This window comes from Carya illinoinensis, chromosome 15 (genome assembly GCF_018687715.1).
Source record: "Carya illinoinensis cultivar Pawnee chromosome 15, C.illinoinensisPawnee_v1, whole genome shotgun sequence".
NCBI lineage: Eukaryota > Viridiplantae > Streptophyta > Magnoliopsida > Fagales > Juglandaceae > Carya > Carya illinoinensis.
Window position 1 is genome coordinate 21,342,577 of NC_056766.1, and position 27,116 is coordinate 21,369,692.

Below are 27,116 nucleotides of genomic sequence, written 5' to 3' on the forward strand. Positions count from 1 at the left end.
AGTGATGATGATGGAGTAGAATACCCCGTAACAGGTGAGTCCCTCGTTGCCAGGCGTGCTCTCAACACACAAATTAAGATGGATGAAGCAGAGCAACAAAGGGAGAACATTTTCCATACTAGATGCTACATCAATGGCAAGGTATGTAGTATGATAATTGATGGGGGAAGTTGTACTAATGTTGCTAGCACTACATTAGTTGAAAAATTGAATTTACCTACCTTGAAACACTCCCGACCGTACAAGCTGCAGTGGTTGAATGATTGTGGGGAGGTTAGGGTGGATAGACAAGTGTTGGTTACTTTTTCCATTGGGAAGTATCAAGATGAACTGTTTTGTGATGTTGTGCCTATGCATGCTGGCCATATATTGTTGGGGAGACCATGGCAATATGATAGGAGAGTGATATATGATGGATTCAAAAACATGTGCAGCTTTGTAAAGGAGGGCAAAACAACCAAGCTTGCTCCTTTAACTCCAAGACAGGTCTATGAGGACCAACTGAAACTGAAAAGTGAGGTTGCTCAAAAGAGAAAGAGTGAAAATGAGAGTGATAAAAAAAGAATGAGTGAAAAAGAGATTGAGCAAAAAAGAAAGAGTGAAAAAGAAAAAGAGTCTGCTGAGAGAAAAGGAAAGGCAAAAGTGAGTTTCTATGCAAGAGAGAGTGAGGTTAAGAGAGCTTTCTTAGCAGATCGCCCTATGATTTTTCTTGTCTATAAAGAGTCTTATCTTAATCTTGATGAAACTAACCAACCTCTTCCTAGTTTGGCTGTTTCTTTGTTGCAGGAGTTTGATGATGTATTCCCAGAGGAAATGCCTAATGAGTTGCCACCTATTAGAGGCATTGAGCACCAGATTGATTTCGTGCCCGGGGCTGCTATTCCAAACCGACCAGCTTATAGAAGTAATCCAGATGAGACAAAGGAGCTTCAGAGGCAAGTTGAGGATTTGATGAGCAAGGGGTACGTGAGGGAGAGCATGAGCCCATGTGCATTTTTAGTAAAATTGATCTTAAAAGTGGGTACCATCAAATTAGAATGAAAGAGGGTGATGAATGGAAAACTGCTTTTAAGACTAAGTATGGGCTTTATGAATGGTTGGTTATGCCATTTGGACTTACAAATGCGCCCAGTACTTTCATGAGATTAATGAATCATGTCCTACGTGCGTTCATAGGCAAGTTTGTGGTTGTGTACTTTGATGATATCCTAGTGTACAGCAAGGACTTAAATGAGCATATTGAGCATTTGAGATATGTGTTTAATGTGTTGAGATGTGAAAAGTTATATGCTAACTTCAAGAAATGTACCTTTTGTATGGAGGAAGTTGTTTTTCTTGGTTATGTTGTTAGTACAAAGGGTATTGAAGTGGATGAAGAGAAAGTCAAGGCCATTAAGGAGTGGCCAACACCAAAGAGCGTCACTGAGGTAAGAAGCTTTCATGGTTTAGCTAGCTTGTATCGGCGTTTTGTTAAAGATTTTAGCACCATTGCTGCACCACTCACTGAAGTCATTAAAAAGAATGTTTGTTGGGTTTCATTGGGGGCCTAATCAAGAGAATGCATTTGCCACTATTAAGGAAAGGTTGTGCTCTGCACCCATGTTAGCATTACCAGATTTTAACAAAGCTTTTGAGATTGAATGTGATGCCTCAGGAATAGGGATTGGAGCCGTTTTGATGCAGGATAGGCGGCCGATTGCCTTCTTCAGTGAGAAGCTAAGTGGGGCATCCCTGAAGTACCCTACTTATGACAAAGAACTTTATGCTCTTGTTCGTGCATTAGAGACTTGGCAGCACTACTTGTGGCCTAGGAAATTTGTGATCCACACCGATCATGAATCGTTGAAGCATCTCAAGGGTCAAGGTAAGTTGAATAAGAGGCATGCTAGATGGATGGAATACATTGAGACCTTTCCATATGTCATCCGTTACAAGCAAGGTAAGGAGAATATTGTTGCTGATGCTTTATCACGGAGGTATGTGCTTCTTACTTCCATGAGTGCTAAAATGCTTGGGTTTGAATATGTGAAAGATATGTATGCCGATGATGTTGACTTTTCTGATGTGTATATGGCAAGTGATAAGGCGGCATTTGGTAAGTTTTACAAGCATGATGGTTACTTGTTTAAAGAAGATAAACTGTGTGTACCTAGTTGTTCTATGCGTGAGTTATTGGTGCGTGAGGCACATGGCGGGGGATTAATGGGACACTTTGGTGTCAAGAAAACCTTAGACATATTGCATGAACATTTCTTTTGGCCTAAGATGAAAAGAGACATCAATCGCATTTGTAGCTGGTGCATCACATGTAGAAAGGCCAAATCTAAGGTTTTGCCACATGGGTTATATACACCCTTACCCGTTCCTAGTGAGCCATGGGTAGACATATCTATGGACTTTGTTTTGGGGCTGCCTAGGACAAAAAGGGGTAGAGATTCTATTTTTGTGGTTGTGGATAGATTTAGCAAGATGGCATATTTCATTCCATGCCATAAAACAGATGATGCCACAAGCATAGCTGACTTGTTTTTCAAAGAGATAGTGCGACTCCATGGTGTGCCCAGGAGCATTGTTTCTGATAGGGATGTTAAATTTCTTAGCTACTTTTGGAAGGTGTTGTGGGGAAAATTAGGTACTAAAGTCTTATTTTCCACTACTTGTCACCCACAGACTGATGGTCAGACTGAAGTAGTTAATAGGACTTTAACTCAGCTTTTACGCACTGTTGTTCAAAAGAATTTAAAGAGTTGGGAGGATTGTTTGTCATTTATAGAGTTTGCATATAATAGGACCATGCATACACTACTACTTCATACTCTCCTTTTGAAATTGTTTATTGTTTTAATCCACTTACTCCATTAGATTTGATGCCTTTGCCTATTGATGGCAGGAGTAGCTTAGATGGACAAAAGAAGGCAGAGTTGGTGAAGTCACTTCATGAGAGGGTACGGCTTCAAATTGCCCAAAAGAATGAAAGGTTTGCTTCCCAAGCCAATAAAGGGCGACGACGTGTCACCGAACCAGGAGATTGGGTTTGGGTTCACATGCGCAAAGAAAGATTCCCAGCACATAGACGGACTAAGTTGCATCCTCGAGGAGATGGACCTTTCCAAATTCTTGAGAAAATTAATGACAACGCATATAAAGTGGATCTTCCAAGTGAATATAATGTTTGTGCTACCTTCAATGTTTCTGATCTTTCTCCTTTTGATGTAGGTGAAGATTCGAGGTCGAATCCTTTTGAGGAGAGGGGGAATGATGGGAACCAAGGTGGAGCTACCCTTAAAGATCCCTTGCAAATTCCAGATGGGCCAATTACAAGATCAAGAGCCAAGAAGATCAAGGAAGCAATGCAAGGATTGGTGCAATCCACTTGGGATGAAGCTAGGAAAAGCCCAACACTCAAGATGGGCTTCAAGGAAAAAGAACCAGTTTTGATCCACTTGATACAAGCTATGGAAGACATGACTTAGAGATTGGGCCTATTGTTGTTAAGGCTTTCAATTTGTTTAACGGTATTTTATTATTAGTTTAGAAGAAGTGGGCTTGAGGATGCTTGGCCCACGTATGTCTTATTTCCAATGGACTAGGGTTATTTTTGGGAAGGCCTTGTATTTTTGGCCAAGGGTTTATTTGGAAAGTTAAAATTTTATGTCTTACTAGGGTTTCAGAAGTAACTGTAGCGCGGCGTATGGCGCTGTTCACGCTACAGTACCAGACGCATTGTTTACTTAGGGTTTTTGGGGATTGTCTATTTAAACCACTTGTAACCTCATTTGAGAGGCAGACTATATGGAATTGTGATTGAGAGTGTGTTATCTCCTCTTGTTCTTCTTGAACTTCTGAACTTATCAAGGGTAAATTAAACCTTTGTGGCGTTCTTCCTTTGTAATCTAGGTTCTTGAGACGGGTTCTTCAGTGGGTCTAGATTTTGATATAATCTAGGTTCTTTGAACGAGTTCTCATTGGGTCTAGATTCTCCATCCATATACCTGAGTTTGGCTTTCTTGGGGTCGTTTTTCTAGTATTGTTGTTGGGTCTCAAAGCAAGTCTATTGGGGTTCACATCATGTACAGTTTTAAAAATGATCGAAAAACAATCAAACTTGCTCCTTTAACTCCAACACAGGTCTATGAGGACCAACTCAAGTTGAAAAGTGAGGTTGATAAAAAAAGAAAGAGTAAAAGTGAGGTTGAGGAACAAAGAAATAATGAAACCTCAAGAAAAAATAAAGAATGAGTTGAAAAACAATTGTGAGGTTGAGAGTTCAAAAAAAGATGTTGAAAGAGGGATTGAAAGAAATGAGGATGAGGTTGAAACCACAAGAAAAAAAGAGGGTGAAAATAAAGATCAGAGTGAAAATATGAGGTCATGATTCCTAGCGGTGTGATTAGTGGGTTGCCACCTATTAGATAGATAGAGCAATACATTGATCCTGTGCCAGGTGTGACAATCCCTAACCGACCTTTATTTGAAGAGCATAAAAAAGTCCTTGACACAATTGAAGGGACAAGTTAAGTTGGATAGAATGCATGCCAAGTGGGTTCAATTCATTGAGACCTTTCCTCATGTAATTCAGTAGAAATATGGTAAGAGAAATCTTGTATTTGAAGCATTATCAAGAAGGTATGTCCTTGTCTTCATTTTGGATGCAAAGTTATTGAGATTTCAATATGATAAGAACTTGTTTGTTAATGATGATGGCTTGACTAGTGTGTATGGAGTACATGAGAAAGCATCTTTTTCTCATTTATACAGACTAGGTTAGTACTTGTTTAGATAGAAAAGACTTTGTGTGCCTACTAATCTTATGCGTGAGTTGCTTGTGCATGAATGTGGCCTGTTGAGAAATTTTGATATAAAGAGGACTTTAGACGTATTGCATGACCATTGGTGGGAGTACTACTTGCTATTCATTAAGTTTGCATATAGTCGGAGTGGTCACTTTGGTGTAAAGAAAAGTTTACGTGTATTACATGAAAACTTTTGGGATTATGGTTTGCCATTCATTGAGATCACATATAATTGGAATGGTCATTTTGGTGTAAGGAAAGACTTTAGATGTGTTTCATGAACGTTTGTGAAGTATCATTTTCCATTTATTGAATTGTTACATGAACGTTTGTGGGAGTATCATTTTCCAATTATTGAATTGTTACATGAACGTTTGCGAGAGTATCATTTGTCATTTATAGAGTTTGCATATAATAGGATCATACATATTGATACTTCATATTGTCCTTTTGAAATTATTTAAGGTTTTAATCCATTTATTTCTTTTGATGACATAAGTAGCTTGCATGGACATTTCCAAATTCTTGATAAAGTTAATGATACTTCATATCTAGTGGATCTTCCAGGTAAGTATCATGTGTTTGCTATTTTCAATGTTACTACTGACTTTTAAAGAGAGGGGGAATGATGGGTCCCAAGGCGGACCAAGTCTTAAGAATCAATTACAAGATTAAGAGTCACGAAGATCAAGGGAGCAATACAAGAATTGGTAAAATCCAATTGGGATCAAGTTAGCAGGAGCCCAACACTGATGGGCTTGAAAGAAGAAGAACCAGTTTTGATCCACTTGATCCAAGCTATGGAAGACACGACTTGAGCTTATTGTTATTGAACACCATGGATTTATTGATTTCATTAAAAGGGCTTATTTTATTAGTCAAATGAATTAATCAAGAATAATTGGGCTTGCGGGATGTCCAGCCCAAATGTCTTTTTTCTAATGAACTAGGGTTTGGGGAAGGCCTTGTATTTTAGCCAAGGGTTTATTTGGAAAGTTATAATTTTATGTCTTACTATGGTTTCAGAAGTTACTGTAGCGCAGTGTATGGCACTATTCAATTGTAACTTCATTTGAGAAGCAGACTATATGGAATTGTCATTGAGAGTTGAGTTATCTCCTGTTGTTCTTCTTGAACTTCTGAACTTATCAACGGTAAATCAAACCTTTGTGGCGTTCTTCTTTTGTAATCTAGATTCTTGAGACGGGTTCTTCAATGGGTCTAGATTTTGATATAATCTAGGTTCTTTGAACGAGTTCTCATCGGGTCTAGATTCTCTATCCATATACTTGAGTTTGGCTTTCTTGGGGTTGTTTTTCTAGTATTGTTGTTGGGTCTCAAAGCAAGTCTGTTGGGGTTCACATCAAGATCTCCATTGGTCACTCGGGTTGAAGCTATGCACTTTTATCCTCAATGGTTGTAGGAGGCATACCTATCCCAAGTTTCCTAGTACCCCACTGCCACCCAGAGCGGTCGATTTCAGATCCCTCCTGGTTACTTAGGTTGAAGTTACGTGCTCATGCCTCAGCATTCAAACACCACTTGATGCGTTCCATTTTAGATCCCGCCTGGTCGGTCAGGTAAATGCTTCACACTCAGACCTTGACAAGTGCACCTCTCCCTAGATTCCAGTTCCCCCCCTGCCCCACACTACCCAGCACGGTCAATTTTAGATCCCCCTAGTCTCATAGGTCGATACTCTACGCACGTGGCTCAACATCCAAATTTTAGCTTGTGCTATAGGCTTCAAATCCCACCTAGTCACTTAGTTCGATACTATATGCTCGAAATATCACAGGCACAAGAGGGAACACCTCTCTCAAGTGTTCCAATCCCCCTTTGCCACCTAACACGGTTGATTTCAAATCCTGTCTGGTGACTTAGGCCATTGTTCTACCCTCACGCCTTAGCATCCAAATGCCACACAATGTGATTGATTTTAAATTGCACTTGGTCACTCAAGTAAATGCTTCGCAGTCAAACCTCGATGGAAGCGCTTTTCCCAAGGGTCTTATGCCCCCGTCAACAACTAGCATGGTCGATTTGTGATTCATCATGGTCTCATAGGTCAATTCTTTGCGCTCAGGCCTCATCATCAAAACACCACCAACTACGGTCGATTTTAGAGTCCATTTGGTCACTCGGGTGGAAGCTTTGTGATTTAACCTAGACGGATGGATGAGGGAACAACTCTCTCAAGTGTTCCAATCCCCTTTCGCCACCCAACACCATTTATTTCAAATACCGCCTAGTGACTTTGACCAATGCTACGCCTTCATGCCTTAGCATCCAAACGCCACACTGTGCAATCAATTTCAAATCCCATCAGGTTACTTAGGCCAATGCTTTATGCCAGAACCTCGTCATCCAAACAAAACCCGGTGCAGTCAATTTGATATCTGACGTGGTCGCTAGGGTCGATGCTTTGCCCTTGAACTCGATGGGTGTAGAGGGAAGAGCTCTACCAAGTGCCCCAGTCCCAATCTAAGACGGTGGATTCCTGATCCTGCTTGGTGATCTAGGTTGATCCCACCTGCCTAATCGGATCAATGCTCTACTCTCGAACATTGTTGTTGGGGGAACACGTCTCTCATGTGTCTTAATCCACCTCTTGCCACCCAGTGTGGTTGATTCTAGATCCCACCTTTACTTGGGGAGCCTCTAACCACCATTTAACAGGGTTGACCATACCCCACCCCATCCTGCCTAGTCACTCAGTTTGATGCTTCACGATCCAACCGCAACGGGCGCAAAGGGAACATCTCTCCCATGTGGGATTCTCCTTTGCCATCCACCAAGGTCGATTTTAGATCTCACCTGGTCTCTTAGGTCGATGTTCTGTGCTCGCAGCTGAGCATCCAAATGCCACCCAGTGCAATCAATTTTAGATCTCACCTAGTCACTCAGGTCGATGCTTCGCGCTCGAACCTCAATAGGTACAGGGGGGATTACCTCACCTATATGCGGTTGACTTCAAATCTCGTGCGGTTGCTTTGGTTGATGCTTTGGAGTGCTCCTCATGGTCCAAAAGCCAGAGTGCGGCCACCGTGTGCGGTTGATTGAAGTTCCTGCCTGGTAACTTAGGTCAATGATCTAGACAGACGAAGGGGTTAACACCTCTCCCAAGTTCTCCAGTCCCCACGCCGCCTAGTGGGGCCAATTTTAGATCCAACTGGTGACTTAGGTTGATGCTCCACACCTGCAACTTTTCTTTTCTTTTCTCACTAAATCAATCAGAAACAGCAACAATGAATTCAAAAAACACACAAGAATTCAGAAAACCCTAAGAACAAGTATATATTAGCAGCCCTTGGAACAAGGAATTTTGACAGCCCATTGGAAAAAAAAAAATGAATTTCTGCATTTTTTTTTTTTTTGTTTGAGCAAGGAACAGGATATAAAAACGAAAATAAAAGATAGTCAAAGCTCTGGTACCAAAATGATACGAACTCCACAACCAATTGTGATGAAACCTGAAACAATGATGGCTTGGAACCCCAAGATCGTGAAGACAAGATATGTTGAGTCTTGACCCGTCACCTAAATAGATGAAAAACCAAGACTACAAATGATTGAAAACGCCACACCAAGAAAATCTAAGAATCTCTCAAGGATTCAAGGTGATAAGTTTGATTGCTTGAACCACACAAGATTAGCTTGATAAGGTTCAAAGAGTTCTTTTTAAGAACCAAGAGGAACACAAGACCTCTCAATAAAAGTAATTTGCTGAATCATCAAAAGCTTCTTTCAAATTCGAAATACCCCTCTATATACTTGGAACAACCCTCCGAGAATAGGCAAAAGTCATAATTACAGCTTTAAAAACAACACAAACATTAACCTAAACACTTCCCCACGTGTTTTAAGACTCCTGGACTTCTAAAAGCACCTAAAAATAGCTAAATAGTCTTTAATGTATTTAACATGCCCAACCAAGACCAAGTCCATTCTCCTATTTAATATCCTTGAAACTCGACAAACTCATGCTCTTCAATGGTCAGACAATGCAGGTTACGAATTTGCATGCTAGTTAATTTCTTCAATTGCTTTGATGAGATGGACTAAGCCTTGAATATTATTTGAGCCCATCTTGGTCTTTTTGGAATCAGCCCAATTATCTTGGATTAGCCCATTTAATGCTTTCTTGAAACGTTTGGCTCTAAGTCTTGTAATTGGGCCACTAGGAAGTGACAAAGGGTCTTGTGCAAATGCAGTTTCATTTCCACGTGTATGATCAGCATGTCCAGCTTCTTAGTTTGCATCATTCTCCCCCCCCTTGAGAAGGATTTGTCCTCAAATCATCACCTACATCAAAAGGAGACAAATCAGCAACATTAAAATGGTCTATCACCCCGAGGGTGATGGACCATCCTCGGTAAGTCAAGCTTGTAGGCATTATCGTTGATGCGTTCCACTACTTGAAATGGTTCATCACCCCGAGGTAGAAGTTTTGAACGTCATTTCTCTGGAAAACGATCCTTCCTTAAGTGCAACCAAACCCAATCTCTTGGTTCAAACACTACCCTTCTTTCATCCCTTGTTGGCTTGATGAACATATGATTTAGTCCTCCTTTCAATGTTCAGCTTTGCCTTTTCATGAATCCTCTATACAAATTTTGCATTCTTTTTTCCATCTAAGTTCACACGTTCACTCAAAAGTAAAAAAATTAAATCCAAAGGTGACAACAGGTTAAAGCCATAAACAATTTCAGATGGTGAAAACTTAGATGCAGAATGTATACTTCCATTGTAAGCAAATTCAACATGTGGCAAACAATCTTCCCATGTTTTCAAGTTCTTTTTAATGATAGCACGCAACAAAGAAGACAAAGTTTTCAGTTTGACCATCCGTTTGTGGATGACAAGTAGTAGAAAACAACAACTTGGTTTCCAGCTTTCCCCAAAAAGTCTTCCAAAAGTAACTCAAAAACTTTGCATCCCTATAAAAAACAATGGTCCTAGGCATACCATGTATAACCTAACAATTTCTCTGAAAAACAAGTCAGCTATATGCGATGCATCATCAGTTTTATGACATGCAATGAAATGTATCATCTTGGAAAATCTATCTACCATCACAAAAACTTAATTTCTCCCCCCTCTTAGTCCTAGGTAAACCTAAAACAAAATCCATAGAAATATCAGTCCAAGGTTCACTAGGTATAGGCAAAGGGATGTACAAACTATGGGGTTTCAACTTAGACTTAGCCTGTTTACACGGGATACGTTTCTCACAGATTCTTTCCACATCACGTTTCATATGAGGCTAAAAAAAATGTTCGTGCAAAATTTCTCAAGTCTTAGCAACACCAAAATGTCCCATCAAACCACCACCATGAGCTTCTCTCACAAGCAATTCACGCAAAGAACTCATAGGCACAGTTTATTTTCCCGAAACAAAAATCCATCATGCCTATAAGACTTACCAAACGCCACTTTTTCACATGCTTTGAACATATCACCAAAATTAGAATCTTGTTCATACAAATCCTTGATGTATTGAAGCCAAGTAGTTTTGTATCTAAAATAGAAAGTAAAGCATCCCTTCGGGACAATGCCTTAGCCACCACATTTTCCTTACCTTGCTTGTATCCGATCACATAAGGTAATGTTTCAATGAATTCCACCCACTTGGCAGGCATAATGTTTGTTCAACCTTTGCTGTCCTTTCAAATGTTTCAAAGATTCATGATCTGTGTGAACCACAAATTCCTTTGGCCATAGATAGTGTTGCCAATTTTTCAAAGCCTTTACCAAGACATAGATCTCCTTATCATAAGTGGGGTAATTTAGGGCTGCCCCACTCAACTTTTCATTGAAATAAGCAACTGGACGGCCTTCTTGCATCAAAACAGCTCCAATACCTCTATTCCTGAAGCATCACACTCAATTTCAAAAGTTTTAACAAAGTTAGGTGCATTAGTTAACTTTTATTTGACCAGATTAAATGCCTTTTCTTGTTCTTTTCCCCACTTAAACGGCACATTTTTCTTGATGACTTCAGTACGAGGGGCGGCTAAGCTACTAAAATCACGCACAAACTGTCTATAGAAGCTAACTAAGCCATGGAAACTCCTCACTTTCCTCGTCCTCCTCAATTCCTTTTTTACTAACAACAAAACCAAGAGGAACACAAGACCTCGCACTTCTTGAGGTTAGCAAACAGCCTTTCTTTCCTTAGAAATTCCAAAACAGATTTCAAATGCATTACATGTTCTTCTAAGTTTTTGCTATAAATTAGGATATCATCAAAATATACAACTACAAATCTGCCAATAAATGCACACAAAACATGGTTCATCAAATGCATAAATAGCAGTTTTCCATTCATTACTTTCTTTCATCCTTATTTGATGATATCCACTCTTAAGATCAATTTTTGTAAAGACACAAGAACCATGCAATTCATCTACCATATCGTCTAATCTAGGAATGGGATGACGATACTTTACCGTTATGTTGTTGATGGCTCGACAGTCAACGTGTATCCTCCATGTTCCATCCTTCTTAGGAACTAATAGCACCGGAACCGCATAAGGACTCATGCTTTCACGCACGTACTCCTTCTCCAATAATTCACCTACTTGCCTCTGAAGTTCCTTGGTCTCATAGGGATTACTCCTATAAGTAGGTCGGTTTGGAATTGATGCACCAAGTATAAAATCAATTTGATATTCAATTCCTCGGATTGGAGGTAAACCAGAAGGTACCTCTTCAGGAAGAGCTTCTTCAAATTCCTACAAAAGAGAAACAATATCGCTTGGCAAAGCATCGACGAAATTATTAGTACATAAAAGAAACTCCTTGTACATGAGTACAATAAGTGGCTGGTGTGAAAATAATGCTCTCTTGACCTTACTTTTTTTTGCAATGCAATTGAATTTTTCCTCTCTTGCTCTCACTATGGCAGAAATCCTTTCACTTTCTTTTTCACTCTGATCAATGTTTTTCTCTCCTTTTTTTGTAAACTCTTTTTTTTCAATCTCGGCCTTGCTTTCTTTTTCATTTTTTTTTTTTTTTTTTCATCTGATCTTTGTAACTTTAATTGGTCCTCCGTAACCAGTTTTGGAGTTAATGGCACAAGAGTAATAGGCTGCCTTTGAAAATTGAAAGAATATTTATTTGTGAATCCATCATGCCTAACCCTCAAATCATACTGTCATGGTCTTCCTAACAATAAATGACATGCATGCATAGGAACCACATCACAAAGCACCTCATCCTCATATTTGCCAATGGATAATGCCAGTGGATTAAAACCGTAAACAATTTCAAAAGGAGAGTATGAAGTAGTAGTATGCATCGTCCTATTATATGCAAACTCTATAAATGGCAAACAATCCTCCCAAGTCTTTAAATTCTTATGAACAACAGTGCGTAAAAGCTGAGTTAAATTCCTATTAACTACTTCAGTCTGACCATCAGTCTGTGGGTGACAAGTAGTGGAAAATAAGAGTTTAGTACCTAATTTTTCCCACAACACCTTCCAAAAGTAGCTAAGAAATTTAACATCCCTATTAGAAACAATGCTCTTAGGCACAGCATGGAGTCGCACTATTTCTTTGAAAAACAAGTCAGCTATGCTTATTGCATCATCTGTTTTATGGCATGGAATGAAATGTGCCATCTTGCTAAATCTATTTACAACCACAAAAATAGAATCTCTACCCCTTTTTGTCCTAGGCAGCCCCAAAACAAAGTCCATAGATATGTCTACCCATGGCTCACTAGGAACGGGTAAGGGTATATATAACCCATGTGGCAAAACTTAGATTTGGCCTTTCTACATGTGATGCACCTGCTACAAATGCGATTGATGTCTCTTTTCATCTTAGGCCAAAAGAAATGTTCATGCAATATGTCTAAGGTTTTCTTGACACCAAAGTGTCCCATTAATCCCCCGCCATGTGCCTCACGCACCAATAACTCACGCATAGAACAATTAGGTAAACACAATTTATCTTCTTTAAAAAGTTAACCATCATGCTTGTAAAACTTACCAAATGCCACCTTATCACATGCCATATACACATCAGAAAAGTCAACATTATCGGCATACATATCTTTCACATATTCAAACCCAAGCATTTTAGCACTCATAGAAGTAAGAATTACATACCTCCGTGATAAAGCATCAACAACAATATTTTCCTTACCTTGCTTGTAACGAATGACATATGGAAAGGTCTCAATGTATTCCATCTATCTAGCATGCCTCTTATTCAACTTACCTTGACCCTTAAGAAGCTTCAACGATTCATGATCGGTGTGGATCACAAATTCCCTAGGCCACAAGTAGTGCTTTGAAGTCTCTAATGCACGAACAAGAGTATAAAGTTCTTGGTCATAATAAGTAGGCTACTTCAGGGATGCCCCACTTAGCTTCTCACTGAAGAAGGCAATCGGCCGCCTATCCTGCATCAAAACGGCTCCAATCCCTATTCCTGAGGCATCACATTCAATCTCAAAAGCTTTGTTAAAATTTGGTAATGCTAACACGGGTGCAGAGCACAACCTTTCTTTAATAGTGGCAAATGCATTCTCTTGATTAGCCCCCCAATGAAACCCGTCATTCTTTTTAATCACTTCATTGAGTGGTGCAACAATGGTGCTAAAATCTTTAACAAAACGCCGATAAAAGCTAGCTAAACCATGAAAGCTTCTTATCTTAGTGATGCTCTTTGGTGTTGGCCACTCCTTAATGGCCTTGACTTTTCTCTTCATCCACTTCAATACCCTTTGTACTAACAACATAACCAAGAAAAACAACTTCCTCCATACAAAAGGTACATTTCTTGAAATTAGCATACAACTTTTCACATCTCTCAACACATTAAACACATATATCAAATGCTCAATATGCTCATTTAAGTCCTTGTTGTACACTAGGATATCATCAAAGTACACAACCACAAACTTGCCTATTAACGCACGTAGGACATGATTCATTAATCTCATGAAAGTACTGGGCGCATTTGTAAGTCCAAATGGATTAACCAACCATTCATAAAGCCCATACTTAGTCTTAAAAGCAGTTTTCCATTCATCACCCTCTTTCATTCTAATTTGATGGTACCCACTTTTAAGATCAATTTTACTAAAAATACATGAGCCATGCAATTCATCGAGCATATCATCTAATCTAGGAATGGGATGGCGATACTTTACCGTGGTATTATTAACCACCCTACAATCAATGCACATCCGTCACGTCCCATCCTTCTTAGGCACTAGAAGCACTGGTACTGCACATGGGCTCATGCTCTCCCTCACGTACCCCTTGCTCATCAAATCCTCAACTTGCCTCTGAAGCTCCTTTGTCTCATCTGGATTACTTCTATAAGCTGGTCGGTTTGGAATAGCAGCCCCGGGCACGAAATCAATCTGGTGCTCAATGCATCTAATGGGTGGCAACTCATCAGGCATTTCCTCTGGTAATACATCCTCAAACTCCTGCAACAAAGAAACAGCCAAACTAGGAAGAGGTTGGTTAGTTTCATCAAGATTAAGATAAGACTCTTTATAGACAAGAAAAATCATAGGGCGATCTGCTAAGAAAGCTCTCTTAACCTCACTCTCTCTTGCATAGAGACTCACTTTTGTCTTTCCTTTTCTCTCAGCAGACTCTTTTTCTTTTTCACTCTTTCTTTTTTGCTCAATCTCTTTTTCACTCTTTCTTTTTTGAGCAACCTCATTTTTCAGTTTCAGTTGGTCCTCATAGACCTGTCTTGGAGTTAAAGGAGCAAGCTTGGTTGTTTTGCCCTCCTTTACAAAGCTATATACATGTTTTTGAATCCATCATGTATCACTCTCCTATCATACTGCCATGGTCTCCCCAACAATATATGGGCAGCATTGATGGGAACGAAGGTGGAGCTACCCTTAAAGATCCCTTGCAAATTCCAGATGGGCCAATTACAAGATCAAGAGCCAAGAAGATCAAGGAAGCAATGCAAGGATTGGTGCAATCCACTTGGGATGAAGCTGGGAAGAGCCCAACACTCAAGATGGGCTTCAAGGAAAAAGAACCAGTTTTGATCCACTTGATACAAGCTATGGAAGACATGACTTAGAGATTGGGCCTATTGTTGTTAAGGCTTTCAATTTGTTTAACGGTATTTTATTATTAGTTTAGAAGAAGTGGGCTTGAGGATGCTTGGCCCACGTATGTCTTATTTCTAATGGACTAGGGTTATTTTTGGGAAGGCCTTGTATTTTTGGCCAAGGGTTTATTTGAAAAGTTAAAATTTTATGTCTTACTAGGGTTTCAGAAGTAACTGTAGCGCGGCGTATGGCACTGTTCACGCTACAGTACCCGACGCATTGTTTACTTAGGGTTTTTGGGGATTGTCTATTTAAACCACTTGTAACCTCATTTGAGAGGCAGACTATATGGAATTGTGATTGAGAGTTGAGTGACCTCCTCTTGTTCTTCTTGAACTTCTGAACTTATCAAGGGTAAATCAAAACCTTTGTGGCGTTCTTCCTTTGTAATCTAGGTTCTTGAGACGGGTTCTTCAATGGGTCTAGATTTTGATATAATCTAGGTTCTTTGAACGGGTTCTCATTGGGTCTAGATTCTCCATCCATATACCTGAGTTTGGCTTTCTTGGGGTTGTTTTTTCCAGTATTGTTGTTGGGTCTCCAAGCAAGTCTATTGGAGTTCACATCATTTGGTAATCAGAGCAAGTTTTCCAATCAGGTGTAATTCTATCTTTTATCTACTGCATCTTTAATTCTAGGGTTTCATTGTTTTAGGGTTGCAAAAAAAAAAAAAAAAGTGCAGAAATTCGTTTTTCGTAGGGCTGCCAGATTAATCTATCATTTTGGTTTAATGTTTATCAACATTAGGTGGCTAAATTGCTTGTTTGTGGGCTGCCAAAATTTGCAGCATCTGTAGGGTTGGAAAGTTCTGGGTTTCTTGCATCTTTAAGTTTGTCAATTCCTTGGAATGTCGTTTCATTGATTCTCTTCTATTTCCTTGCCAATTTTTATGTGTTTGAATTCAGTTGTTTGATTGTTGCAATTGAATATTGCTGTTTTTGACTGAAATAGTGAGAAAAGAAAAGAAAGGAAAAGAAAAGAAAAGAAAGGAAAGGAAAAGAAAAGAGAAGAAAAGAAAAGAAAGGAAAAGAAAAGAAAAGAAAAGAAAGGAAAGGAAAGAAAAAAAAAATCGAAAAAAAAAAAATCCGAATTTTTATTTTATTTCAAAGGGGCTGCATATATCATTATAGTTGATATATTGTCTTGTGATTACTCTTTCCCTTGTATCATTTCCTTGAGTCTTGTGTCATTTTATTCTTTCAGTGTTTTCTCTTGTTCTTGTTTCTTGGTCCTAATTACTAGTTTGAATAAGACAAGGTTGTATTGTCTTGATTTAGTTCAATTAGTTTTGAAAGAACTTGAGTTGGAAAACTCTTGAGGTAAAAGGCAAGAGAGTGTGAGATCATTAACGGAAAAAAAAAAAAAAAAGCCAATTAAGAGTGAAACACGAGTGGAGTGCTATTATTCGAGTGTAAACACGTAAGGGAGCGGTGTGAGGTCTTTTCCACTAATAGTTTTTTTGTGTGCAGCGCGTACGATGTCTCATAAAAGTGACTCATCACCAAAGGGGATGGCAGATAACTCCTTTATGTTGCAGCTATGCAACAACAGTTTGAACGATTGAACATGATGTTAGGGGAAGTGAGAGATAGGATGGATCAACAAGATGAAGTAATTAAAAATTTACATGGTGAGAGAGATAGGAGGAGACGTGAACCTAGAAGAGAACATGAGTATGAAGATGAAGGAGATGGTGAGGATGAGGAAGATCTAATTTCTGAAGTTGGGATGGGTAGGTATAGAGGAGTCAGGCGTGAAAGAGGATTTAGGGGAAACCCACGGGGTCGTGATGGAGTAGATAGGGACCTTGAGAGCATCAAAATGAAAATACCATCTTTCCAAGGTAGAACTGACCCTGAAGCTTATTTAGAGTGGGAGAAGAAGATAGAGTTGATCTTTGAGTGTCATAACTATTCAGAGGAGAAGAAAGTGAAGTTGGCAGTAATTGAGTTTCACTGATTATGCTATTATTTGGTGGGATCAATTAGTGACCAATAGGAGGAGGAATTATGAGAGGTCTGTCAAGACATGGGGAGAGTTGAAAGCTCTCATGAGGCGGAGATTTGTACCTAGCCACTACTATAGGGACCTCTACCAGAAATTACAAAATCTTACACAAGGGTCTAGGAGTGTGGAGGACTACCATAAGGAGATGGAGGTGGCTATGATATGGGCGAATGTAGAGGAGGATAGGGAGGCCACTATGGCTAGATTTTTGTGTGGTTTGAATAGGGAGATAGCCAATGTGGTTGAGTTACAACATTATGTAGAAATAGAAGACATGGTGCACATGGCTATGAAGGTGGAGAGGCAATTAAAGAGGAAAGAGACAATCAAGGTACACTTCAGTTTCTAGCATTCCTTGGAAACCAAAGTGGGAGAAAGATGATCGAGCTGTAACAAAGGCAAAGACAGAACCACCAAAAGGAAACGATGAAGGAACTAGCAACAAACCCAAGTTGGCATCCCAACCTTCTAGAAATAGAGATATTAAATGCTTTAAGTGTTTGGGTTCAGGCCACATCGCTTCTCAATGTCCAAACAAACGTGTGATGATTATGCGTGACAATGGGGAGGTGATGACTGCAAGTGAGGATGATCCTGATGAGATACCTGAGTTGGAGGATGCTAGTGATGATGATGGAGTAGAATACCCCGTAACAGGTGAGTCCCTTGTTGCCAGGCGTGCTCTCAACACACAAATTAAGATGGATGAAGCAGAGCAACAAAGGGAGAACATCTTCCATACTAGATGCCACATCAATGGCAAGGTATGTAGTATGATAATTGATGGGGGAAGTTGTACTAATGTTGCTAGCACTACATTAGTTGAAAAATTGAATTTACCTACCTTGAAACACTCCCGACCATACAAGCTGCAGTGGTTGAATGATTGTGGGGAGGTTAGGGTGGATAGACAAGTGTTGGTTACTTTTTCCATTGGGAAGTATCAAGATGAAGTGCTTTGTGATGTTGTGCCTATGCATGCTGGCCATATATTGTTGGGGAGACCATGGCAATATGATAGGAGAGTGATACATGATGGATTCAAAAACATGTACAGCTTTGTAAAGGAGGGCAAAACAACCAAGCTTGCTCCTTTAACTCCAAGACAGGTCTATGAGGACCAACTGAAACTGAAAAGTGAGGTTGCTCAAAAGAGAAAGAGTGAAAATGAGAGTGATAAAAAAAGAATGAGTGAAAAAGAGATTGAGCAAAAAAGAAAGAGTGATAAAGAAAAAGAGTCTACTGAGAGAAAAGAAAAGGCAAAAGTGAGTTTCTATGCAAGAGAGAGTGAGGTTAAGAGAGCTTTCTTAGCAGATCGCCCTATGATTTTTCTTGTCTATAAAGAGTCTTATCTTAATCTTGATGAAACTAACCAACCTCTTCCTAGTTTGGCTGTTTCTTTGTTGCAGGAGTTTGAGGATGTATTCCCAGAGGAAATGCCTAATGAGTTGCCACCCATTAGAGGCATTGAGCACCAGATTGATTTCGTGCCCGGGGCTGCTATTCCAAACCGACCAGCTTATAGAAGTAATCCAGATGAGACAAAGGAGCTTCAGAGGCAAGTTGAGGATTTGATGAGCAAGGGGTACGTGAGGGAGAGCATGAGCCCATGTGCAGTACCAGTGCTTCTAGTGCCTAAGAAGGATGGGACGTAGAGGATGTGCATTGATTGCAGGGCGGTTAATAATATCACGGTAAAGTATCGCCATCCCATTCCTAGATTAGATGATATGCTCGATGAATTGCATGACTCATGTATTTTTAGTAAAATTGATCTTAAAAGTGGGTACCATCAAATTAGAATGAAAGAGGGTGATGAATGGAAAACTGCTTTTAAGACTAAGTATGGGCTTTATGAATGGTTGGTGATGCCATTTGGACTTACAAATGCGCCTAGTACTTTCATGAGATTAATGAATCATGTCCTACGTGCGTTCATAGGCAAGTTTGTGGTTGTGTACTTTGATGATATCCTAGTGTACAGCAAGGACTTAAATGAGCATATTGAGCATTTGAGATATGTGTTTAATGTGTTGAGATGTGAAAAGTTGTATGCTAACTTCAAGAAATGTACCTTTTGTATGGAGGAAGTTGTTTTTCTTGGTTATGTTGTTAGTACAAAGGGTATTGAAGTGGATGAAGAGAAAGTCAAGGCCATTAAGGAGTGGCCAACACCAAAGAGCGTCACTGAGGTAAGAAGCTTTCATGGTTTAGCTAGCTTTTATCGGCGTTTTGTTAAAGATTTTAGCACCATTGCTGCACCACTCACTGAAGTCATTAAAAAGAATGTTGGGTTTCATTGGGGGGCTAATCAAGAGAATGCACTTGCCACTATTAAGGAAAGGTTGTGCTCTGCACCCGTGTTAGCATTACCAGATTTTAACAAAGCTTTTGAGATTGAATGTGATGCCTCAGGAATAGGGATTGGAGCCGTTTTGATGCAGGATAGGCGGCCGATTGCCTTCTTCAGTGAGAAGCTAAGTGGGGCATCCCTGAAGTACCCTACTTATGACAAAGAACTTTATGCTCTTGTTCGTGCATTAGAGACTTGACAGCACTACTTGTGGCCTAGGGAATTTGTGATCCACACCGATCATGAATCGTTGAAGCATCTCAAGGGTCAAGGTAAGTTGAATAAGAGGCATGCTAGATGGATGGAATACATTGAGACCTTTCCATATGTCATCCGTTACAAGCAAGGTAAGGAGAATATTGTTGCTGATGCTTTATCACGGAGGTATGTGCTTCGTGCTTCTTACTTCTATGAGTGCTAAAATGCTTGGGTTTGAATATGTGAAAGATATGTATGCCGGTGATGTTGACTTTTCTGATGTGTATATGGCATGCGATAAGGCGGCATTTGGTAAGTTTTACAAGCATGATGGTTACTTGTTTAAAGAAGATAAACTGTGTGTACCTAGTTGTTCTATGCGTGAGTTATTGGTGCGTGAGGCACATGGCGGGGGATTAATGGGACACTTTGGTGTCAAGAAAACCTTAGACATATTGCATGAACATTTCTTTTGGCCTAAGATGAAAAGAGACATCAATCGCATTTGTAGCAGGTGCATCACATGTAGAAAGGCCAAATCTAAGGTTTTGCCACATGGGTTATATACACCCTTACCCGTTCCTAGTGAGCCATGGGTAGACATATCTATGGACTTTGTTTTGGGGCTGCCTAGGACAAAAAGGGGTAGAGATTCTATTTTTGTGGTTGTGGATAGATTTAGCAAGATGGCACATTTCATTCCATGCCATAAAACAGATGACGCCACAAGCATAGCTGACTTGTTTTTCAAAGAGATAGTGCGACTCCATGGTGTGCCCAGGAGCATTGTTTCTGATAGGGATGTTAAATTTCTTAGCTACTTTTGGAAGGTGTTGTGGGGAAAATTAGGTACTAAACTCTTATTTTCCACTACTTGTCACCCACAGACTGATGGTCAGACTGAAGTAGTTAATAGGACTTTAACTCAGCTTTTACGCACTGTTGTTCAAAAGAATTTAAAGAGTTGGGAGGATTGTTTGCCATTTATAGAGTTTGCATATAATAGGACCATGCATACTACTACTTCATACTCTCCTTTTGAAATTGTTTATGGTTTTAATCCACTTACTCCTTTAGATTTGATGCCTTTGCCTATTGATGGCAGGAGTAGCTTAGATGGACAAAAGAAGGCAGAGTTGGTGAAGTCACTTCATGAGAGGGTACGGCTTCAAATTACCCAAAAGAATGAAAGATTTGCTTCTCAAGCCAATAAAGGGCGACGGCGTGTCACCTTTGAACCAGAAGATTGGGTTTGGGTTCACATGCGTAAAGAAAGATTCCCAGCCCATAGACGGACTAAGTTGCATCCTCGAGGAGATGGACCTTTCCAAATTCTTGAGAAAATTAATGACAATGCATATAAAGTGGATCTTCCAAGTGAATATAATGTTTCTGCTACCTTCAATGTTTCTGATCTTTCTCCTTTTGATGTAGGTGAAGATTCGAGGTCGAATCCTTTTGAGGAGAGGGGGAATGATGGGAACCAAGGTGGAGCTACCCTTAAAGATCCCTTGCAAATTCCAGATGGGCCAATTACAAGATCAAGAGCCAAGAAGATCAAGGAAGCAATTCAAGAATTGGTGCAATCCACTTGGGATGAAGCTAGGAAGAGCCCAACACTCAAGATGGGCTTCAAGGAAAAAGAACCAGTTTTGATCCACTTGATACAAGCTATGGAAGACATGACTTAGAGATTGGGCCTATTGTTGTTAAGGCTTTCAATTTGTTTAACGGTATTTTATTATTAGTTTAGAAGAAGTGGGCTTGAGGATGCTTGGCCCACGTATGTCTTATTTCTAATGGACTAGGGTTATTTTTGGGAAGGCCTTGTATTTTTGGCCAAGGATTTATTTGGAAAGTTAAAATTTTATGTCTTACTAGGGTTTCAGAAGTAACTGTAGCGCGGCGTATGGCACTGTTCACGCTACAGTACCCGACGCATTGTTTACTTAGGGTTTTTGGGGATTGTCTATTTAAACCACTTGTAACCTCATTTGAGAGGCAGACTATATGGAATTGTGATTGAGAGTTGAGTGACCTCCTCTTGTTCTTCTTGAACTTCTGAACTTATCAAGGGTAAATCAAAACCTTTGTGGCGTTCTTCCTTTGTAATCTAGGTTCTTGAGACGGGTTCTTCAATGGGTCTAGATTTTGATATAATCTAGGTTCTTTGAACGGGTTCTCATTGGGTCTAGATTCTCCATCCATATACCTGAGTTTGGCTTTCTTGGGGTTGTTTTTCCAGTATTGTTGTTGGGTCTCAAAGCAAGTCTATTGGGGTTCACATCAAGCATGCATAGGCACAACATCACAAAGCACTTCATCTTGATACTTCCCAATGGAAAAAGTAACTAACACTTGTTTATCCACCCTAACCTCCCCACAATCATTCAACCACTACAGCTTGTATGGTCGAGAGTGTTTCAAGGTAGGTAAATTCAATTTTTCAACTAATGTAGTGCTAGCAACATTAGTACAATTCCCCCCATCAATTAGCATACTACATACCTTACCATTGATGTGGCATCTAGAATGGAAAATGTTCTCCTTTGGTTGCTCTACTTCATCCATCTTAATTTGTGTGTTGAGAGCACGCTTGGCAACAGGGGACTCACCTGTTACGGGGTATTCTACTCCATCATCATCACTAGCATCCTCCAACTCAGGTATCTCATCACGATCATCCTCACTTGCAGTCATCACCTCCCCATTCTCACGCATAATCATCACACGTTTGTTTGGACATTGAGAAGCGATGTGCCCTGAACCCAAACACTTAAAGCATTTAATATCTCCATTTCTAGAAGGTTGGGATGCCAACTTGGGTTTGTTAATAGTTCCTTTATCGTTTCCTTTAGGTGGTTCTGTCTTTGCCTTTGTTACAGCTCGATCATCTTTCTCCCACTTTGGTTTCCAAGGAGTGCTAGAAACTGAAGTGTACCTTGATGTCCCTTTCCTCTTTAATTGCCTCTCCACCTTCATAGCCATGTGCACCATGTCTTCTATTTCTACATAATGTTGCAACTCAACCACATTGGCTATCTCCCTATTCAAACCGCACAAAAATCTAGCCATAGTGGCCTCCCTATCTTCCTCTACATTCGCCCGTATCATAGCCACCTCCATCTCCTTATGATAAGTCATCCTCACTCCTAGACCCCTGTGTAAGAATTTGTAATTTCTGGTAGAGGTCCCTATAGTAGTGGCTAGGTACAAATCTCCGCCTCATGATAGCTTTCAACTCTCCCCATGTCTCGACAGACCTCTCATAATTCCTCCTCCTATTGGTCACTAATTGATCCCACCAAATAATAGCATAATTAGTGAACTCAATTACTGCCAACTTCACTTTCTTCTCCCCTGAATAGTTATGACACTCAAAGATCATCTCTATCTTCTTCTCCCACTCTAAATAAGCTTCAGGGTCAGTTCTACCTTGGAAATATGGTATTTTCATTTTGATGCTCTCAAGGTCCCTATCTACTCCATCACGACCCCGTGGGTTTCCCCTAAATCCTCTTTCATGCCTGACTCCTCTATGCCTACCCATCCCAACTTCAGAAATTAGATCTTCCTCATCCTCACCATCTCCTTCATCTTCATACTCATGTTCTCTTCTAGGTTCACGTCTCCTCCTATCTCTCCCACCATGTAAATTTTTAATTACTTCATCTTGTTGATCCATCCTATCTCTCACTTCCCCTAACATCATGTTCAATCGTTCAAACTATTGTTGCATAGCCTGCAACATAAAGGAGTTATCTGCCATCCCCTTTGGTGATGAGTCACTTTTATGAGTCACTTTTTTTCCATCGTCTTCTTCTTCTCTTTTTTTTTTTTAATTGAAAATGATAAAATTAAAGAAACAAAATACAAATTCCACACCTAGTTTACACTTGGAAGTAAAAAGGGTAAGAAAATCTGTATATAGGTTATACTCCATTGTGGAGAGGCATGGATGATATGGGCATATGAAAAGAAAAAGATACAAGTGTTTTATTGGCTCAAAGTTGGCTACTGGGGTCTATGATAGAAAGGATAGCTTGAAAGGCTCAAACGTTAATCCTAAGTTAACCTTCGCCATATCCCAAGTATATCCACCATTGTACCGCAAACCATGTAATAAAATTCTCAAAATAAGTGCCCAATTCAACAGATCAATGAACACTTATCACAATTTACTACATTTGTATGCCCTCAATCCTCTCCAAACTCACATGAAAACTTAAACAAAAGAGTTCTCTAGCTACATGTGTCAAACCACCATCTTACCACAAAATTTGGATAAGTGCATTAAGGATTCTATGAATGTTTCAGCAAAAAATGATCTGGTGGGTTTGGTGAATTCACGAAGATGGCTATGAATGAGAATGAGTACACATGTGAAAATGATGCACATGTGATGCAAATTAAAAAAAATTGACACGAGAAAATATGCCACAGAATTCCAACAAGCATTTTAAAAACTGAATTGGCACGACCACCCCCCAACTTAAATGAAACATTGTCCTCAATGTTGAAGAATCAAAATTGAATGGGGAGTAACTGAAAATGGTAGAATACACCTAATGAGTGACGTGGGTAGCTCCCTAAATACCAAAGATGGTAACCTGAAATGACGAAATGAAACTATCCTGCAATCAAAAAGAAAGAAAACAATAGCAAACAAAAGTAAAATAAAGAAAATAAGAAAGAGCAAAAACAAAACAAAGCAAAACAAAATAAATAAAGAAACACATACCTTGGTGGTGTGATCAAGGTTGATAGACTGGATCTACAAGTGGAATGTCTTCCACTTCCGGAACTTGCATATCAATTAATATTTTAAGGTGTTGACCATTTACTTTACAGATCCGACCATCCTTAGAATCTTCTATTTCTACCGCCCCATTTACAAAAACATTCCTTACTAAAAAGGGGCCAGTCTACCTAGACTGAAGTTTTCCTGGGTGCTTATGGAGTCAAGAATCATATAAAAACACTCGATCATTAAACTTAAACATTTTACTCAAAATATTTTTATCATGAAACTCTTTCATTTTAGCCTTATAGATTCTGGAGCTCTCATAAGCATCATTTCTCAACTCCTCTAACTCGGTCAACTGAAATTTTCTAAACTTTCCTGCTTCTCCCATATCAAAATTGAAATGCTTGATGGCCCGATAAACTCGATGCTCGAGCTCCACAGGTAAGTGGCAAGGCTTCCCAAAAACAAGCCTATAAGGTGACATACCTAAGGGAGTTTTGAAAGCTGTACGATAGGCCCAAAGCGCATCAACTAGTCTTAAAGACCAATCTTTGCGATTTGGATTGACCGTTTTTTCTAAAATTTGCTTAATTTCCCTGTTTGCAAGTTCTACCTGTCCACTTGTTTGGGGGTGGTAGGCAGTAGAGATCTTATGTACCACCCCATATTTTTTCATCAAAGCCTCAAAAGAACGGTTGCAAAAATGTGTACCCCGATCACTAATGATAGCACGTGGTGTACCAAATCGAGATAACACATTCTCTTTGACAAATTTGATTACCGTCCTATTATCGTTGCTCCTGCAAGCTGCTGCCTCTACCCATTTTGACACATAATCTACTGCTACAATAATATATTGATATCCAAAAGAAGGAGGAAATCGTCCCATAAAATCAATGCCCCAACAATCAAAAATTTCAATTACTAAAATTGGGTTTAAGGGCATCATATTACGACGGGATATAACTCCTAACTTTTGACATTTTTCACATGAGCAACAATAGATGTTTGCATCCTTAAATATGGTGGGCCAATAAAATCCACACTGCAGAATTTTTGCAGCGGTTTTCTTGATTGAAAAGTGGCCCCCACAAGCTTGAGAGTGACAAAATTCCAAGACGCTAGCAATCTCTTCATTAGGGATGCAACGCCTTAAATTTGGTCAGGGCAGTATTTGAAAAGAAAAGGATCATCCCAATCGAAATTATGTACCTCAATTATGAACTTCCTCTTGTCCTGAGCGCTCCAATCCACCGGTATCTCACCTGCAGCCAAATAATTCACAATAAGAGCAAACAATGGCAGAGAAGTAATAGATAGCAAATGCTCATCGGGAAAATCATCCCTAATTAGCAGGTGGTCAGAGGTGTCCTCAAATGTGAGCCTCGAGCGATGGTCAACCACTACATTCTCCACTCTTTTCTTGTCTTTGATGGTGATGTCAAATTCCTGCAAAAGTAAAATCCATCGTATTAATCGTGCCTTAGCATCCTTCTTTGTAAGAAGGTACTTAAGGGCTGCATGATCCGTAAAAATAATAATAGGAGAACCAATCACATAAGCACGAAACTTATCCAAAGCAAACACTATAGCTAGCAACTCTTTTTCAGTGGTGGAGTAATTCATTTGAGCACTATTTAGAGTTCTACTAGCATAGTAAATGACAAAAGCTTTTCCCTCCCTTCGCTATCCAAGTACAGCACCTATAGCCAAATCACTTACATCACACATAATCTCAAAAGGTAAAATCCAATCAGGTGGCTGTATTATGGGTGCTGAGGTAAGCTTACCAATTAGCGTTCTAAAAGCCTCTTGACAATCTTGTGTCCACTCAAATGGGGCATCTTTAGCTAGGAGGTCACATAGTGGTCTAGATATGGTGGAAAAATTCTGTATGAACCTCCTATAAAAGCCAGCATGACCAAGAAAGGATCTCACGTCCTTTACTGTCCTAGGTGTAGGCAACTTAGAGATTAATTCAATCTTAGATTTATCTACCTCTATTCCCCTAGAAGAAATAATATGCCCTAACACAATACCTAAAGATACCATATAGTGGCATTTTTCCTAATTCAAAACCAATTCCTTCTCCTCACAGCGAGTCAACACCCTCTCTAAATTCAATAAGCATGCATCAAAAGTAGATCCAAAAACAGTCAAGTCATCCATAAAAACTTCCATGCAATTTTCAACCATGTCACTAAAAATGCTCATCATGCAACGTTGAAAAGTAGCAGGTGCATTACACTCAAAATGGCATTCTACAAAAAAGCATAAGTACCGAAAGGACAAGTCAAAGTGGTTTTATCCTAGTCTTCTAATGCAATTTCAATTTGATAATAACCAGAATAACCATCCAAGAAACAATAGAAAGGATGACCAGCCACACGCTCAAGAATTTGATCAATAAAAGGGAGAGGAAAATGGTCTTTCCGGGTGGCAGCATTCAATTTTCCAGGTGGCAGCACATCCGCCACCCAGTCACAAGTTTTGTAGGGACTATCTCTCCCAGGTCATTCTTCACCACAGTAACACTTGACTTCTTAGGAACAACCTATGTAGGACTTACCCATTTACTATCAGCAATAGGATATATGATTCCTGCATCTAATATTTTCAACACTTCATTTTTCACCACTTCTTTCATAGTAGGATTAAGCCTACGCTGGGGGTCTCTACGAGGGCTAGTTCCTCCCTCTAAATTAATTTTATGAGAACAGACCAAGGGACTAACACCTTTTATATCAGCAATGCTCCAACCTAAGGCTGACTTATGCTCACTTAGGATCCGAATTAATTTCTCACCTTGAGACTCAGACAATTCAGATGAGATAATAACAAGAAAAGTATCACCTGGACCAAGTAAAACATGCTTTAAACCCTTAGGCAGAGTTTTCAGTTCAACTTTGGGTGC

At 39.6% G+C, this 27,116-nt stretch overlaps 1 pseudogene; it reads right to left on the reverse strand.

Moving 5' to 3' along the window:
- Nucleotides 1–10,406: 10,406 nt before the first annotated feature.
- LOC122296747 lies at nucleotides 10,407–14,252 on the reverse strand (annotated as a pseudogene).
- Between the last annotated feature and the right edge of the window lie 12,864 nt (nucleotides 14,253–27,116).